The following is a 19,697-nucleotide window of genomic DNA, read 5'->3' as shown; positions in this document are numbered from 1 at the left end:
GAGTATTAATGCCTGAGTATAACTGTCTGAGTATGGGGCTCGGGGCCCAACTTTGCAAATCTAACTTTGATTAGCTATGGTGGGTATCTGGGTGATTCCCTGAGTCGCTAACAAAGAGGTGCCGCAGTGTTACGAGCCTGCTTTGCACAGATGCCATCAATAACATTTCAGATCCAAACAGAAAAGAAATCAGGCCAGAAAAATCCAAGCACTTCCATGCAATTGGCGTTCATACAAGGTCTTTTACATCTCCAGTGTGTGATATCCACAGCGAGGTCAAACATGTTTGAACTGTATTCTATAATGTATCTAATTGGTTATACATTTTATCAAATCATACAGTGCAGATGAAAAAAGTTTAAATATTATTTAAAGAAAGAACTATGCAGCATATTCTTTTGCCAGAAAGCCAACATCTGTGCGCCGACATTCGGGTAAAAATCTGCACTTATTGATTCCTGAATGCAGGAGTACCACTGGCGGCTGTCTGCTGCCTTGGAAAGCCCCCATTAGACCTGGTGTGTGTGTATGTATGTGGCTGCGCTGACTGCCCGGCATTTAGGGAAAGTAAAATGCATTTGGTCGGGAATCTGGTTATCCACAGCCATGAAAAGAGACGGGTTAGTCTCAGACATCTTGGGTAGGAGCAATTGTGCATTGCCAAACCCACAACTGGAATTGGAATAGTTACAGAGTTCGTGATGAATTTGCTCTTAAACCATGCATAATAATATGGCATACTGAACACTATACCAGGTCTTTAAAAAACGCCTATAAAACACTGCACATTAAAACCTTCATAATCACAAAAACACACCTTGAGGCCAGCCTTGGGTAGAGATCCTCATCCGAGATGGAGCAGTCACTCAGCTTGGGACCACAGCACAGAAAACGCCCCCACTGGAGAGAAAGCACACATGAGTAACACACAGCTTTTGGAGCAGAGAATTAATGCTTGCGATGACATTCGGCCCAGATCTGTTCTTCAAGTAGACTCCTCACTCGAGTCTTGTTAAGGAGCGATATTATATATGTTTTGATTGTTTTGAGAGGTGGGCCCTAGAGGCCGAAGTGATCTGCACCTTGGCATCATCTGTAAGCCCAGAACCTGTCTGATAAAAAGTTTTACCTTCTTTGCACCAGGAGCCTGAGGCAATGTTGTATCCACCAGCTGTGACTGAAGAACTTGGTTGATTAAAAGTTTCACTCATTATCCCCATGCAGCACTTGCCTGATAAGAAAGCTGGATGCTTCAGCTGCCAACGCAAAATGTACTTGATTAAAAGTTTTAGCACTCACCTGAAACTTCATATCTACTTTCATTAAAACATTTAAGGCATCATTTACAATTTGGTGGTACTTCCCAGAGACTACCGTCCAACCTCAATAGGGAAAATGACAATCATCCCTAAAAAAGATGTAAGTTTCTCAATAACTTCTAAAGCATACATTCTAGACAACACTGGATAGGATGCAACCCTTGGTTTCCTTCTCAGAGTAACTTCGATTGATTGATTGATTGATTGATTGATTGATTAATGATCGAGTGAGTACATCTTTGCAGCACATTGTACCCCTTCAATAAAAGTCATCAATTTGACGGTCCATCTCTCCATATCGGAATGTAAAGTCACATGGTCAATGTTGGCTTGTCTCCTGTCTACTCCCAATGTGCTCCACTAGCAATTATTTAAAAATCCAAGCACAACAGGGGTGATATGACATAAGTGACATCCCTTTCCCTTTAGATGACAAGACAAGCAGTGATGTCCTTTGCATACTTGCCATATATTGGGCCCTCATGCTTGTGCTTTATCCCCCTCCCATGACCCTAGTGGCTTGACCCTGTTGACTACTGACTCTGCCTCGCTGGTGGGAGTGTGCACTGTGGCACATTCTGTTATTTACTCTCTCCAAAGCCACCCCTGCAACATAACCCACATTCCACACTCTCCCATCCTTGGTATAATTGAGGAGGGACCCACTTTGATCATCTTTGTGGATCGGTGCACCTGGACACGCCTTGCACACGTGTTTGGGTGACTTCAGGCTTACCGTATATATCCTACACTTAAGGTATTTTTTTGTGGTTCTCCTTTTGTCACACAATTCTGCATTTCGTCTCTGCATTTTTAATGTTCCTCCTTATCGCTACCTGTGACTCCACCTCTTCCTGCTTAGATGACCTGATCAACTTTTGTACACCTCAGATCCTTTGGCCCTCTGCCATGCATGTATTACCAAAGCTTTTCTGCTACCATGGTCCCATTGGTTAATCTCGGTCCCATTTATACAGTTGAGAAGAACCATGTGGCTTGGTTGACTCTTGACACCACCTCCCGTATCTGTCTACATCCCTGTCCACACCCGGCTACTATGTTATTTCCATAACTATGAATTTCCTGGCCAAGATACCAGAAAGCTCTTCATGGGCATTGAGCAATACATTCCCTGCATGCCCTCACATCACACAGCCCCCAGGGCAGGGTACACAGTCAACTTTCATCACATGGTGGAACCCTGGAATTATAGGGTACATATATGAGCTGCCAAGTGCAAGTCCCCTACATTTAGTGCCCAGTTCAGCAGTGCTTAGTGCCCCAATGGATTCATATGAGGAACCATATGTCAGGGTTCAATATCAAATGTTTTCCCGAAGGAAAGTTTTTTATGTTTCTCTGGAACTGAAGATGGTTAACAATGGATTTCATGGTGACAGGAATATCTTTCCTGGAGGAGGCACCAGCAGTATCCAACATCCTGCCCCCCAAGTGTTTAGAGCTGAAGGCAGAGTCATCAAAGCCAGCAGATCTCAAGGGCTCGGATGGAAGGTATTTCTTAACATTGCATCCAAGGTGACAAGGGCCGTGCTCCAATAGGCTTTTTTGCATGGGGCAATGAACCGTGATTCTGGTATTTTCTTCATCTGGGAGCCAAAGTAGAGAGAGATGTGATGTGGCCCTAAGGTTTAAGGAAAAGGAAAATCTGGTTGCCGTTTCCGGAATGAGCTGAATCTGCCGGGTTAGACTAATGGGGAGGACAGGAAGGAGGCAGTTGCAATAGTCACTGCAAGGCAGGACCACGATGCATGTCAGAATATGGAGCTGGAAGTGCGATTTATTTGTGAGATCTTGTAACTGAGGGAAAAAGACAGGATTGTATCTAAAACAGCACCAACATTATTTGCACATGGTGAGAAGTGTGTAGGAACTCCATGTTCTGAAGGTCAAACGAAGAGAAGCAGGAATGGGGGCGCCAGTGTAGATAATCTAAATCATCATTGCACTGATACACCAGTGATTATCCATCACCAAGTCTTGGGTCTGAAGGAAACAATCCAGAGTTCTCTGGCACTTGGAGAATGAAGAAATTCTGCATACCATTGTTGTAGGTTTTGAAAATGGCAGCATTGGGAGTTCTGATGTCAACAAGAGTTCCCAGATAAGCATTAAAGAGACAATGAGAAAGTATGGAGCCTTGGGGAACTCTCCAGTACGGTGTGGTGAGCTCAGAGTGAAAATGGCCTGATCTGATCCAATTCTCTCCATTTGAAGCTGCATTTGAGAGCAGAGCCAGATAATCCCAAAACATTCTCAAGACGGCAAAGAAGATAGTAATTGAAAAAGTAATAAGGTTTGCTGATAGGTCCATGAGGTTATGCATTTTGGCGATGTTGGTGTCGAGCGACCTCAGAATGGCATATCTGATGAAGAGAAGTGTGGATTCTGAACCTCTGACTGGCTGAAGCCAGATTGATGGCCATGCGAGGGGTCTCATGTCTCATTATATTCCAAACGCAGTTGTGTGGCCACCTTTTCATTGATCATCTCTAGGAAACAAGTGTTGGTGATCAGGTAATAGTTAGCCAGGATATTGGGGTCATCACTGTTTTTTTTACGAGAAGAGAGATGTGCATTTTCTCCAGGAATCGTGGAAAGAAACCAGTTTAAAGGGAATGTCAAGTCAAAGTGGCTATGGATGGAAATAGGGTAATGACATTAGGCCTCATTACAGTTTTTCAGGTGCAGTAAAAGTGCCAGTAAAACTGCTGGCAATTCTGGCACTGGGACATGTACCGCACTGGCAAAACACACGTTTGCCGATGGGGGGACTGATTTACCACCAGCCAAGAACTGGAGATAAATCTTGCCATCACAGGAAGAAATAAACTGGAATTGCCGGCACCGGTAATTCCAGCAATCCTCTCTGTTGAGTCCTTTGGGACTGCATGGAATAGGAATTTACTGGTATAGCTGTCACTTGTAACATGCCAGTAATTCTGGCATTCCATGTGGCGGAAAAAATATTACCATTTGGTGGCATCCTGACGAATTTACTGGTGGGATGCCACCAAAACCTCTGATGAGGGCAAGTGTCTTTAATGGTTTGGGCCTAGCAGGGAATGCCTTGCACTGAGAATCCTATCATGCTTTTGATAAGCGGCACACACTCAGATTCTGTGATAGACTTTAGAGCTGAGAAGGAGGCAGTGGTCTTATAGCCCGGGTTCAGGTGATCATGTCATGCCAGAGATTGCCTGATTGAGGGCTTCGATTGGCACAAGGAAAAATGAGGACTAGGAATCCACAAGTGCCATGGAGGCTTTGGGGGAAGAGAAACATTATATAGGATATCAGAGTTCTGTTTAGTAGACAGATTGGAAAACTGAGTGATGCATCATGATGGCGTAACATTTTCTGTAACTATAAGCAGACTTTTTTGCAATTTATTTCCTTGGTCTTACATCAGCGCTGCTTGAACGCTAGGTTTGCTTCTGAATGTGTTTTTGCGACTGTTTTTCATTTCTTTGCGACAGGCAAGAAATGATAGATTCAGCAAGACCAGTAGTAACATTACAGCTGTCAAAGGTTTCTCTGACCAAGCCAGCTCCAACTAAGATGCTCCCCAAGCAGGTTGTCGAGTTGGTTGAATTTTACACTTTAAGCAAGAGAAGACGGTAGGAGATAGTGTTCAGACTGAGGAAATGAAGAGATATCCATCTTAGACAATTGAACAGGTGGGGAGGACATTATGGAATCTAGAGTATGACCGCCTATATTAGTAGACTCAGATGGTCAAACAAATGCAGTCAGAGAATCAAACAGATTGGAAAAGGCAACAGAGTTACTGTTACAATGATAATCTAAGCAAATATTGAATTCATGAAGTACAATATGCCTATCTGATGCAGTTTGTTGATTCCCAATGAAATCAGCTAATTCATTAAGGGCGAGAGTAAGGTCACCTGGTGAAGGATTGATTGTGACAAGGATAATCCAAGTATTAGGACCCATGAGACATTTACAGACTAGATTTTGAAATGAGGAGGTTCTGACAGTGGACATACAAGTATTCAGGACAGAGGACTGGACAATTTGGGAAAAACCACCTCCTACTTTTTTCGGTCTATTGCAAACATGGATCTTCAACCCCTCAGGCAGGAGTATGACCAAAGTTATGTAATCATTAGAAAACTATGGGCCTCATTACACGGTAGGCGGTAAGGGTTTACTGGCACCCGTAAGGGCACTGGTGCAGGTAATCCCTTACCGCCCTACTATGAGGTTCCTCAGCGGGTCCTGTCCTTAACGTCTGGTTCAACCAGGCTTTATGGAAGGGAACCGCTAAGGGACTTCAGAGCTAATAACGGTACCGCTAATAGAGGTAGCGTTATTAGCTCCTTCCCCATTCCCATTGAGCCCTATGGTCTTTGTGTAGCTGAGCGTGGGAGAGTGGTCGCCGGTGGCCCCGAGGGAACTGCAGGCCTGGTAGCCCTGCCTCGGCATCCGTGAGTAGATTGTGTTTTGTTTTTAAAAAAAAGAAAAGTTTCATCTGCGCTCGTAGCGCGTTGTTGTGCCTGCTCTCCCCCTCCCCTCCCACTTCCTGGTTCTCCTCTCCCTCCCGCCTCCCTGCCCGCCCACCCCCCCTCTGATTGGCTTCTGCCTGCCTCCCTTCTGGGCTACTCGACGCCCGCTCCCCCTGCTCGCTTCTTTGTGTAGCTGAGCGTGGGAGAGCGGTCGCCGATGGCCCCGAGGGAACTGCAGGCCTGGAAGCCCTGCCTCGGCATCCGTGAGTAGATTGTGTTTTGTTTTTAAAAAAAAAAGAAAAGTTTCATCTGCGCTCATAGCGCATTGTTGTGCCTGCTCTTCCCCTCCCCTCCCACTTCCTGGTTCTCCTCTCCCTCCCGCCTCCCTGCCCGCCCACCCCCCCCTCTGATTGGCTTCTGCCTGCCTCCGTTCTGGGCTACTCAACGCCCGCTCCCCCTGCTCACTTTTTTGTGTAGCTGAGCGTGGGAGAGCGGTCGCCGGTGGCCCCGAGGGAACTGCAGGCCTGGAAGCCCTGCCTCGGCATCCATGAGTAGATTGTGTTTTGTTTTTTAAAAAAAAGAAAAGTTTCATCTGCGCTCGTAGCGTGTTGTTGTGCCTGCTCTCCCCCTCCCCTCCCACTTCCTGGTTCTCCTCTCCCTACCGCCTCCCTGCCCGCCCACACCCCCCCTCCCCTTCCTCTCCTCCCTCTTCCTATAACTACACCCTTTGGGGCAGCCCTCTGCCCGGCAGCCCCCTGCGGCTAAGGGCCCCAAGGCCAAGGGCGACTCCTTCAGTTGCAGCTCCCTGTGTGTCTGCAGGTGTCCGCATGGGATGCAAGGCGCCTGTACTTTGCCATTTCCACCTTCGCGCGGCCCACCCCACCTACACCTGGTCACTTCCTTTGCATGGTGTCTTCACCTCACTGTGTTCCACAGTTGAGGTAAACTTGGGTTTTTTCTCCCCTCGCAGGATTCTCTAACTGAGGTGGCCTCTGTACCTAATACTCATTTACTGTTCTGAAATGTGGTAAACTTGGGTTTTTTCTCCCCTCGCAGGATTCTCTAACTTAGGTGGCCTCTGTACCTAATACTCATTCACTGTTCTGAAATGTGGTAAACTTGGGCTTGCCGCTCACGTCCTGCCTGCGTGCTTCTCGTATCGTCTGTCTTCCCGCCCCCACACTCCCTCCTACTCCATGGTGCTCTCTATCTCGCCTATCTTCTCTAACTGCTTCTCTATTGACTATCCTGCTCTCCTCACTAGTAGGAAAAAGTTTACAAAGGACATCCTGGTCTCCAACCGAGGCCTCCCTATCGCTGACACCTACACTAGTGCCTGCTCTAAGGAAACTCTCACTGACATCCTCTTTTTCGTGCCTTCACCTGACCTATGGACCCTTCATATGGTCTCTGTGCTCTCTCCTTTGTCCTCTTCTCCCATTAATGGTGGCACCCGTTGGGATGTCTTCTTGGCCCCCTTCCGCTCCTCTAAGGCCATCATTAATGTCTACGCTAATGGGACCGTCTTGGTCCAAGGCCCTCAGGCCAACCTTCACCTCTTTGATAGACGCTTCCCTCGCCTCATCAACTTCCTTTCCTCCCCTGCTGTCCCCCCCCTGTCTTCGGCTACCTTGCCTCTACCCTCCCTCCCTGCCCCTTCTCGCACTCCCACTTCACCTCCTTCTTCTACACCTCCGCAGGGCGTACCTCTGATCTGTACCCCTCCCCGGAAGTCCTTCAAGGATGGCAACCTTCTCCACTTTGCCACTCTTAACTCTCGCTCTGCCATCAAGCATTCCTCCGATATCTGTCGCCTTCTTGAGGAACTGGACCTTGATGTCCTCGGTCTCACTGAGACATGGTTCACAGCCAGCTCTGTCACGAGCTTTGACACACTCCTACCTGAAGGTTACAAGATCCTCTCTGTGCCCATGCCCAACCGTGCAGGGGGGGGGTGTTGCCCTTATCTTCCCTGAGTGGATTCCTGCCACTGTCACTCCTACGCAGACCTACTCCTCTTTTGAATGTCTTGTCTACCGACTCTCTCTCTCTCCTAGCCATTCCCTTACTGTGGCTACTATCTATCGGCCACCTGGTCAAATTTCCACCTTCCTCTCTGAGTGGGCTGACCTCTCCTCCTCACTCCTGTCCTCTACCACTCAACTCCTCTTTCCTGGTGAATTCAACATCCACCTAGATGCCTCCTGTCTCCCCACTGGACTCTTTCGTGACCTCTGTGACTCTCTCTCACTCTCAATTCTCCCGCCTAGGCCTACTCATTCTGCAGGGCACACTCTTGATGCTCTGATCTCTTCAGACCTTCCCCTCTCTGTCCTTCTCTCCACTCCTCTCTCCTGGAGTGATCACTTTCTCCTATCCTCCCACCTCACCCTCCCTACCCCACAGGCAAAGCCACCCTCATCATTGCCACCCACCTTCTCGGTCATCCGACCCATGAAGCGCAGGTCAGTTGCGGCTTTCGCTGCCACCTTCACGCACCCCCTCCCCCTTCGGCTTACTCCCACCCTGACACAGCCCTCTCCTTGCTCCACTCTGCTATATCTGATACTCTTGATATCCTTGCCCCTGTCATGAAAATCCGCCTGAAGCCCTATGATTCGGATCTCATCACCCTAAAACGCAAGTGCAGGGTGGCAGAGAGGAAATGGCATACTTCATGTTCATCCTCTGACAAACTGGCCTGCCGCCTGCTCCAAAGGCAATACCGTCTCTCTGTTCTCACCAAGAAGAGAGCCCTTATCCAAGCCCACATCTCTGCGGCATCTAACAACTCGGCTGAACTCTTTAAAATCTGCAAGGAGCTTGCCAACCCTGCTGCAGTCTCTACCTCTCCTGTCCCCTCCCAGGCCCTCTGCACTGCACTGGCCTCCCACTTCATCTCTAAAACTCAGGACATCCTGTCCTCACTCTCCTCCTATCACCTCCCCCCCCTCTCTTCCCTGCTCTTCCTCTGGCCCTTCTGCAGCCAACCCTCCTCCCTCCTTCTCTGCCTTTCCCCTTTTTTCTGCTGACGAGGTTTCCAGACAAGTCCGATCTATGAAAGTCTCGTCTAAACAGATTCACCCCTGTTCCTCCAAAACTATCAAGGACCACATCCACTCCCTGGCTCCTGCCCTGGCTGACTTTTGCAACCACTCCTTCGCCTCTGGAGTCTTCCCATCCCCCCTCAAGCACTCCCTTGTGCACCCTCTCCTTAAGAAACCCTCTGCCGACCCCTCCTGTCCGGCTAACTATCGCCCAATCTCCATCACTCCCTTCCTGGGCAAGCTCCTGGAGAAACTGGCCATCTCCCAGCTTAACCTCCATGCTGAAGCTGTTGATAGTCTCCATGACCATCAATCTGGCTTCAGAGCGGCCAGAAGCACGGAAACTGCTCTCCTGAACATCCGTGAGGACCTGCTCTTGAACCTCGACACCAACACTCCGTGTGTTCTCATTCTGCTCGATCTCTCTTCTGCCTTTGACACTGTCAACCATGCCATCCTGCTCAACCGTCTCCGTGATAACCTGGGTATCACCGGTCAGGCTCTGGCGTGGCTGACCTCTTTCCGTTCCAATCGACCCTCCCAGTTCCAACTTGGGTCCTTCCTCTCTGACATCTTTTTCTCCACCTGTGGCGTTCCCCAGGGATCTAATCTCTCTCCCTGGCTGTTCAACCAGTATCTGGCACTCCTTGCCCACCGCATCGCCGCCCTCTGCCCCAACTTTCAGTGCTATGCGGACGATACCCAGCTCATTTTCAGGCTACCCTCGGCCTCCTCCTCTCCCTCCCTCATCTCTGACTGTCTGTCTGCTATCCAGGAACGGTGTGCTGCCAATGACCTCTGCCTTAATGCTAGTAAGACTGAGATCCTACTCATCGGCACACCCACTCCCTCCTTCCCTGCAGCTCTCTGGCCGGCCTCTCTTGGCCCTCTTCCTGCTCCTACCTGCAAGGCAAAAAACCTCGGGGTCATCTTCGACTCCACACTCTCCTTCTCTCCTCATATATCTGACGTCTCTAAGAAGTCACATTACCAGCTGCACCTCCTCAGAGGTACTCTTCCCTTCCTCTCCTTCCCCCAGAAGCTCACTGTCTCCCGAGCCCTGGTTCTCTCGAAGCTGGACTACTGTAACAGCCTCTATCTTAATCTGCCTGCCTCCACTCTCCGCCTTCTGCAACTCATCCAGAACAGAACTGCAAGACTTGTCCTTGGCCTCAAGCCCAGGGACCGTATCTCTCCAGGACTGAAATCTCTACACTGGCTCCCAGTGGCTGCGAGGATTAAGTTCAAAACCCTCTGCATTGTCCACAAGGCCTTCTGGGGCCTGGGGCCTAAATACCTTCAACTCTCTCTTCCTAAATATCTTCCTTCCCGAGCCCTACGCTCATCCGTCTCCAACTCCCTCAGGGTCAGCCGCTTCTCGAAGCAACGAGCTGGGGGTAGATCTCTCTGCGCGGCAGGGGCCTCCCTCTGGAACAGACTTCCTGCCTCCCTGAAACTTGAGGAGAACCATCTCCGGTTCTGGAAGCATCTCAAAACCTTCCTCTTCACTTCTGCTTTCTCTCTCCCTCTCCCCTGCTAAATTCTTCACCAATACTGCACTGATTCTGCAACTGGGCCACTCTCACCGACCTCGGTCCTGGGCCCAGTCACTCTTCACTTGCACTGCCTCTCTGGCAACCCCTGCACTGCGGGACTGTCTCTGTATCACTACAGCCCCCCCCCCCAGCACTTGTCTGCACTTACCTTGCACTTGCCACCAGCTGGCCCTATTTATTTATTATTTTATTTCTATTCTACTTATTTGTACTGCACTCCCCCCCACTCCCCCTTCCCCTTGCACTTTTTCCATTCCCCCTACCCCTGCACTTGCGCGGTCTGAATGACACCTGGCCTAGTAGGATCGTTGTCTGTCTTCCCCCTGTTCCCCCCTCCCTGCCTCGTCGCGCCTTGAAACACTTGTGTATAGGCGCGTTACAAATGCCTTATCATATCATATCATATCATATGGGGGCTCAATGGGAATGGGGAATGGTATTTGGCATGGGGACATACCGGGTCCTCCAGGGTCGGAATGACCCGGTAAGTCCCCATACCGCCTACCCGGACCAGGAAGGCGGTAAGGGGGTAACCATGGCGCTAATAGCGCCATGGTTACCTCTTACCATGTAATGAGGCTCTATGTCTCCGTCAGTGCTGAAAGTCACCTGTTTGACCACAAGGTTATGGAAGATAACTGCATCGTAATATCAGCGTGGGCATTGAGGATTGTAGATTTATAAGTGAAGATAAAAAGGGAAATAGTTGAGCAGTTCCAGGAGATGTAGAGGACAAAGAAGTCAGGAAAATATCTAGATTTCAGTCATTATGTAGGTGGGCTGCAAAATGACAAGCACGATTGTAAGCCGAGGGAAGAGGTATCGAGACAATAGCAAATCATAGCAAGCACAGAGAAGTTAAGGGTAAAGGAGGATATGAAGAAAGAAGATAGGGGTATGTGGTTAGAGTGAAATCAGAAAAAAGGGTGACTGTAGCAAGAGAAAGAAGAGGACAGGGGAACATCAATGAGAGAGGATGCAAGGGTTAAGTTAACAAGAGTTGACATCATTGGGTAGTAGAAGATAAAGAGGTGGGGGAATGAGAAGCAAGGGATGTAAAACCATACATCTAAGGTGTCTAAGGAAGATAGGAGGAAGGAGAAGATGAGGTTCTTTTTGAGGTCAGTAGCATTCAGGGTACCCTATGGCTAACTATAACCCCATTGAAGCAGTAAAGGGACCATAGACAAGGCCGAGCAAAGCTACTAACAGGCAGATGGAGGGATAGGAACTGGCATGCGTAGTGGGAAAAAGGATGGATTGATGTGATGAATTAAACTACAAGAGTATAAAGATAAGCTAATTCCGGCCACTCAGACCTCACACTTCTACAAACCAAGAGCCAACAGAATCATAAAGGAAAAAGAGGCACAGTTAAGAAATATACCTTCTTTGCCTTTTGTGGTAACGTGGTCCGAGGGAAGGGTATACTCTCAAACAGGGTGTGAATGTGGTCCAGTAGTAACCCAAACCGTCAACTATGACATTCCAAAATAAAGGAATGTCCAATGAAGGTTCTAAACAGCTAAACATTCTGTGAAGACCCAACCCTGCAGAAATGAGACAGGGGGAGATAATTCAATTAAAAGACCACAATATTCAAAGTGGCTATATCCTGAGATTGCAAAAGGGATCACAACAACCTATCCAGTCTCTAGAGCCCAAATATGGACCGGGGGGCTGATAGCAGTCAATAATACCTTTGCAAATGTCTTGGTGGTTTGACGGCATCAAACTAGGCTTCTCTGTGTAGTTCATGGGCTCTCATTGGTTTGAGGATGCATCAGTTGCGATGCTCCAGCAGCAAGATGGTGTTGAGTAAGGGTCGAACAGAAGGTAGCTTCATTCTCGAGTCATCTACTCTAGATGTACGGATCGAGTGGTCAGCCAGTTTGGTCAGCAGTCGAGCGGGTACCAGGATGCGCAGGCGAGCTGATACGAATCAGATGCAGTATCAGTATGCAGTTACTACCTTGAACAAGATCGTAGAAACTAAAAGGATTCCGCATAACTCCGCGCAGGCCGCAGAGATTATAGCGTTGACCCGCGCTTGTGAGCTCTCCAAAGGGCATAGAGTTAACATTTATACGGATAGTCAGTACGCCTTTGGGGTGGCTCACAATTTCGGAAAACTGTGGTCGGAAAGAGGGTTTCTGACCTCACACGGGACCAAGATTCAGCATGGTCCCTTAATAGTACAACTACTTTTTGCGCTCTCACTCCCTGAACAATTAGCAATCATGAAATGTGCAGCACATCGCAAGGTCATAGACAATGTGGGAAGAGGAAATGCTTTTGCAGATTTGATAGCTAGACAAACAGCTACAGACCTTAGCACAGACATGTACACCTTGAGGGAAGTGAGAGATGGTTGTATAATAGATGAAGGCATTGGGTCTGTGCGAGATATTCAGACTGATGCCTCTGTTGAAGAATCTAGGAAATGGGCTGAAGGCATGGGGAAATTGGATGACGAAGGGTGTTGGGTGGACGCATCTGACGGGAAATGGTTGCTTCCTGATTCTTATGTATTAGCAATGGTCACGATGGCACACGGTCCAACACATGTGTGTGCCCAGCAAATTGCGAAGATATTACAGCAGGTTTGGGTGAATGATAAAATTTTGGAAACTGCAAAAAAATACATCCAGAACTGTATGATTTGCCTGCAGCACAATGTGGGTAAAGGGACAGTGACTCCAAGGGGAAGTTTCGGGCCCCCCTCTGTCCCCTTTGAAACCATTTACCTTGATTTTATTGAAATGGAGCGATGTAATAACTTGAAATATGTTCTTGTTATCATTTGTGCTTTTAGCAAATGGGTCGAGGCTTTCCCCGTCAAAGATGCTACCGCCATGACCACCGCAAAGATCTTGGTAAAAGACTATTTTCCTCGATTTGGGCTCCCGAGGATAATTTGGTCGGACAACGGCCCCCACTTCATCGCAGCCGTAATGTTGCAAATATGTGTTGCCTTAGGGATAGAGAAACGTTTTCATTCAGCTAGGCACCCTCAAAGTGCGGGGTTGGTAGAAAGACACAATGGTATTTTGAAAAACAAACTTGCCAAAACATGTGCCGACACTAAATTAAAATGGCCAGATGCTTTACCTATTGTGTTGTTAGCTATGCGCACCACACCCCAGACTAGAACTGGGCTCTCTCCATTCGAGGTAGTAATGGGAAGGCCTGCTAATATTTGGGGTCTCCCTAAACCTAAAGCCCTGAGGGATGTGGAGAATGTATTGCTCATAGACTATTGTAATCAATTGACTAAAAATCTGTATTTCATTTACCACCAGGTGAATGCTGCCTTACCTGTACGGTTTACGGGCCCAGGACACGATATATTGCCCGGCAGCTGGGTCCTGGTGAAGGCCTACGAAAGGTCTTCCTGTCTCGCGCCTCGCTGGCGGGGACCCTACCAGGTTTTATTGGTCACCAGGACGGCAGTGCGGGTGGCAGAAAAGAAGAACTGGATACATGCAACACATATCAAGAAGATCCCTCACCCGACGCCACACGTTACAGAAGAAACAGAACCCCTCGCTGGTGCTACACTCTCTGATCTCGGAGTAGCAGGCAGCGTTGTGAGTGCGTCGGAGAAGTTCTCTGAGCCTGAGGAGCTCGGGGAGCCGTCCATTTTGTCTCCGCACTCCCTTGATCAATCACTTCCGGAAAACCTTGTTTCGAGCTCTGCGACTTCCGTCGCTACTGATACGACGCTCCCCTCAGGGAGCGACGATACTTTGCTTTTGGATTCAACAAACTTGGGTACCATCCGGTACAACCTTCGACCACGCAAATAAAATTGCCGCACGAGTATCGTGCATCTGGAAGAAAAAGGAGTGATTGAAATACTAGCGTCTTCCCTACTTTTTTTGGAACAAAGAAAAGGGGGGGTTCTGTTGGCCAGGGTTGGGAAGGACTAAGAAGTCGCGCGGCCGAAGTGCCGCCAGCAACGAACATTGGGGCCGTCGATCGGGATAACCATGATGCCTGCCGCCTTCACCGCTGCTCCTCGTATTGAACTATTAGATAAGGAGGTGACCAATTCGAACAATGGACAATGTGCCTGGGCCCCGAAAACGTACTGTTGTGTTCTCGTTTTGATTATTGTTAGTTTTGCAACTGCTGCCGTGGGACTTTGGTACTTTGAAGAAATTTATCCTTTGAAGCCTCTGTTACCGACCAAAATTGTACCAACTGTTTTGACTCCCTCTGTACACCTTTACACTCTGTCCCCTAGGGACTCTCGGCATAGACAGAAATATTATAATAACACTTTGATGATAGTGATGAATGCTACGCATGCAATTTTTAATAGGAGTAATTGTTGGGTCTGCACTCACTTACCACAACATGGGAACAAGGGACTGGGATGGTATGTACATCCCTTACCTCTAACAACCTCTTGCTATGCCTCTCTTAGAGCACTCTTTTTTGGCCGATGGAATGATAGCATCTCAGGGAACTTCGATGGGACTAATTTGAATGAATTTGAAAAACGTGAATTGACTCCCCTGGGATGCTCGCTTTTCGCAAATAGGAGTAGACCTAATATCGCTTCTATTAGGCCATCTGATAAACTTTCTTTTCCTTTTCAAAATCTAGTTTCTTTCAAGATGGCTCCGATAGGCAATAAGGATGCCATGCCTCCTTCTTATTCTGTAAATCACAGTCCTGATTCTGTCCCTTTCTGTGTACAAAGAAACGGCACTAGGCCAATGGGAGATTTCGAGCCTTGTATAAATATTGTAAATTTGACTGGGGAAAATAGGCCTTTGTATGTAGGGGGACCGGTTTATTTTGTGTGTGGTAGTTTAGCTTTTCCCTGGTTGCCCAAGGATTGGCAGGGGACTTGTTATTTAGGGATATTGTTACCAGGTGTATTTATAGCCAGTACCTTAGAGGTATCTAAGGCTCGCCCGCGACGGGATAATGATGGAGATACCCCTGGACAAGTGTTCGGGGATATAGCCAAATCAGTAGTTCCCTTCTGGGGACAAATAGCAAATTCAGAAAACATCAGGGGATTAGCGAGGGTGTTGGAGAAAACAATCAACCGGACCACGGACATACTTTACAATATGACCTTAGAGCAAAAGGCGATAAGATTGGTAGCACTTCAAAATCGAATGGCATTAGATGTCATTTTAGCTGAACGAGGTGGAGTATGTAAATTAGTGGGGTCCGCTTGCTGTGTTTTTGTACCAGATTCTTCACCAACAATATTCAAAGCAATTCAGAATTTACACACTCTTAGTTCTGAAGTCCATATCCCTGTAGGAGACTGGAGCCTTAGTACTTGGTTTTGGGATTCTCTACGATCTTGGGGGTGGAAGGTGCTTTCTGTTATTTTAGGTATTTTAGGGACTCTGTTATTCCTTTGCTGCTGTTTCCAATGCCTCCCGAGTATATGCGGAATGATAGGGGGATGTTGTGCCCAAGTTATGAGCGCAATAGGGCGTAGAATATATACCCCGAAGACAGCATCTAAAGAATTCATGTTGCAAGAAGTTCTTATGAACAACTTTTTGGCTATTGACATTTCAGACAATGATGCGGAACCTATGGATGCTAATGCCCTCAAGTATTTTCAAAAGTATTAGGAAATAATGTTTTAGCACTTGGCATAGGCCAAAAGGAGGGTCTGTGGAAATCGATATAATATTATGACCCCAATCGCATCGTTTAAATGTATGTTGGCCTACGCCAAGCTGTCTAAAGGATACTATGTACATAGGTTCCGCGGCAAGGTCTTGACCTTAATGTATCGTGTAAGCCGCCATCTTGGATCTAGCCGCCATTTTAGGTACTCTTGCATTGTGCAAGTCACCCTGAATCACAAAATGGAGGCCGAATGACATTCCGAGTAAGACTTCGGCCATGGTGACCTCCGCACACGTGAATGAATAATATGTCCGTAGGCTACTTGTTAGGGTCATGAACTAAGACCCTGTCCTCTGTTTAACCTATGTGTAAATATGTAACCGTATCAGCGGAACTGATCTAATGTATGGAAATTGTGTGTTCGACCTGGCTACGAACCCTAGCCATGGTTCCAGAAATGGTTAACTTGTAAGAGGGCTGGCCAATGCAGTACTAAATGTATAAAAACCCAAGCATCCCGATGATCGGTCTCTCCCACTTTCAGTGCGAACCTAACGTTGAAGGTTCGTGTGTTAGTCAGAGGGCCGAATAGCTATTCGCATGTCAATTGACTTTGGTAACTTTGTAACTTTGAAATAAAGCGCTTTGTATGTCCTTTGTAACCTGTGTTGGTGTGTTTCCTTTTGGGCTTCCCGGCCTCATGTCAATTTCTCTGTTTCCACACTAGGTCTTCCAGTCCTAAGAGACCCTCTATGCCTAAAGAAATTGTTGGCATGTATGAGGTTAAGCTTGATATTTTGGATTGGTTGGCAATGTTTGAGTATAACCATGGTATTCAGGGTCTTACAGGGAATCAATTGCTTCCCTGGCTCTTCTCCAGGCTACCCACTGTTGCATCTGATGTTGTGATGGATTTGGGGGGAGGTCGATAGAATGGATTATGAGTTTGTGAAGCTAGCTTTAATTGGTAGATTCGGGAAGACCCCTTCCCAGTACCTTAAGAGGTTTAGGACCCTCAAAAAGCATGATGGGACCCCTTGGGCTACCTGGGTATGTGACTGTTTGAAAAACTTAGATGGTTGGATTAAGGGTTACAGAGTAAACAGTTATGAAGGAATCAGAAATCCTGTAATGTGGGAGTCTATTTTTGATGTCTGCTCCCCTGAGCTCAGACAGCACTTGGCTGATTCTAAGGAGATAGATCCAAAGAAGCTAGCTAAGGCTGCTGACTTGTGGGTTGCCAACAGGGCTCCTCACATGGATTCTGGGGCTACTCAGAAGAAGGATGAGGGAAAGCAGCCAAAGAAAGATAACAAGGAGAATTCTAATACCTCCATTCCAAAAGAGGGCCACAAACAACAACATAAGGGTAAACCACAAGGGAAACCAAATCAGGCTAGTGAATCATCTGGACCCAAACCAGATGGAGGTCATAACAAACCCCCATTCATCAAGACATTTGGGAAATGTTATGTGTGTGGGTCCACTGACCATGTGAAAGGGAATCCCAGATGCAAGGGTCAACCTTCAGGGGTCCACACTGTCTCCTTAGCCTTCTCCCCAGAGGAAGAAGTACCTATGGCAAGTGGAAACTTTCACCTACTGGCTGATGAACCCATGAGAGTCTCAGCTAGTGTTTCTTTAGTGTCCCTGGGCTTGTGGGAACAACAGAATTAGATGTCTATAATTCCATCCAAGATAATACTAAAGAGTATTACAAAGATAGTGTTCTTGTGAATGGTCAGTAAAATCCTGCCATCAGAGACACTGGGGCCAGCATAACTGTAGTGGATGAATCATTTATCAAGGTGGAGGATGTTGCTAAGGCACCCAAACACCTCACCAAGTTAGCTGGAGGCCCTGTGCAAATGCTTCCCCAGTTACCAGCTCTCATCCAGTGTAATGATATCACTGTCAAAATACCTGTTAGTGTGCAGGGTGAAGTGCCTGGGAGAGTCCTGTTGGGTAATGACCTGAAAACTCTTGGAGTTGTGTCAAGCACCCCCAGGCCTTCCAGCAAGAGGAAACAGGAGCTCACTAGGTCTGCAAGGGAGAGAACCTTGAGAGGCTCTCCACAGGAGTTGATAGAGGAAACCATCACTCCCACTCCACAGGAGTTGATCACTGCTATTTCTAAGAAAACAGAGGCAAAGGGGAAACTCAAGACCTCCAGGAAAAAGACAGACAGCACCCCTGTGCTACCAACAAGGACATCACTGAGATTGTCCAAGATCACACCTGTGATCCCTCCTCCTGCTGAGGCAGGGTGTGAGGTGCAACCTTGTGTGGTTGAGCCAGTTTCTGAAGAGTCAGATCTGGAAGAAGACACTGTCCTAGTTGGGGATCTTGACCCTGTTGACCATCCTGAGCTGCAGTCTTTACTGGCAGAAGTTGGACCCAACAGGGCAGACTTCAGTAAAGGACAGAGAGAGTGTCCTACTCTTGAAGGTCGTCGACAACAGGCTGCTAACCAACTTGATGGGCAAGAAGTTGGAAAGCACAGGTTAAGCTGGGAAGATGGCCTCTTCTACAGTGAACCAACTGGGTCTACCCCTGGGGACTGCAAAAGACTTGTAGTGCCCCTTGCTAACAGACTCCAGTTCCTACAGTTAGGCCACGAGATACCTTTGGCTGGTCACTTGAGTTTCAAAAAGGCCAAGGAAAGGCTCTCTCTCTACTTCTACTGGCCTAAAATGGGTTCAAAAGTTGACAAATTCTGTAGGAGCTGTCACACTTGCCAAACCTCTGGCAAGAGTGGAACCAGGAATGTGGCATCCCTGGTGCCTCTCCCAGTGGTGGGAGTTCCTTTTGAGAGGGTGGGCATTGACATTGTCGGTCTCCTTGACCCTCCCACATCTTCAGGTTTATCCTGGTTGTAGTAGACCATGCTACAAGATACCCAGAAGCCATACCTATGAGAACTGTTACGGCTCAGCCTGTGGCTAATGCTCTACTTGGTATTTCTACCAGAGTAGGGTTTCCTAAGGAAGTGATATCCGACAGGGGATCCAACTTTATGTCCCACTACATGCAAGCCATATGGAAAAACTCTGGTGTCACTTACAAGTTCTCTACAGCCTACCATCCACAGACAAATAGACGGGTAGAGAGGTTTAATCATACTATGAAGAGCATGATAGGTGCTTTAGAAGAACCCCTTAAGAAAAAGTGGGACCTTCTACGGCCATGCCTTCTCTTTGCATATAGAGAAGTCCCTCAGAAGGGAGTTGGTTACAGTCCCTTTGAACTTCTCTATGGCCATCCAGTCAGAGGTCCATTGGCCCTGATCAAGGAGGGGTTGGAGAGTGCTCCTTCCCCCAAGCCAGTCAGAGTGACTGACTATGTGATAGGTCTCCGGAGGAGAATGTCACACATGATGGCAGAAGCAAGTAATAACTTGAAAGCAGGTCAGGCTCTGGTCAAACATTGGCATGACAAGAAGGCCAGCATGGTTGAGTTTACTCAAGACCAGCCTGTACTAGTTATGGTTCCAACAAGGCAGGACAAGTGGATAGGACCCTTCAAGGTTGGGGGCAAACTTGGAGAGGTGAACTATTTGGTGGACTTAGGCAGACCTAAGGAGGCTCCCAGAGTCTTTCACACCAACCGTTTAAAGGCTTATGTCTCGAGACCAGAAGTGGGAGCTTTGCTTCTAGCATCAGCTAAAGGGGAAGA

Source organism: Ambystoma mexicanum, chromosome 3p, assembly GCF_040938575.1.
Source record: "Ambystoma mexicanum isolate Mex_15411 chromosome 3p, UKY_AmexF1_1, whole genome shotgun sequence".
Lineage (NCBI taxonomy): Eukaryota > Metazoa > Chordata > Amphibia > Caudata > Ambystomatidae > Ambystoma > Ambystoma mexicanum.
The sequence above is the reverse complement of the archived record's forward strand: the minus strand, read 5'-3'. Positions refer to the sequence as shown.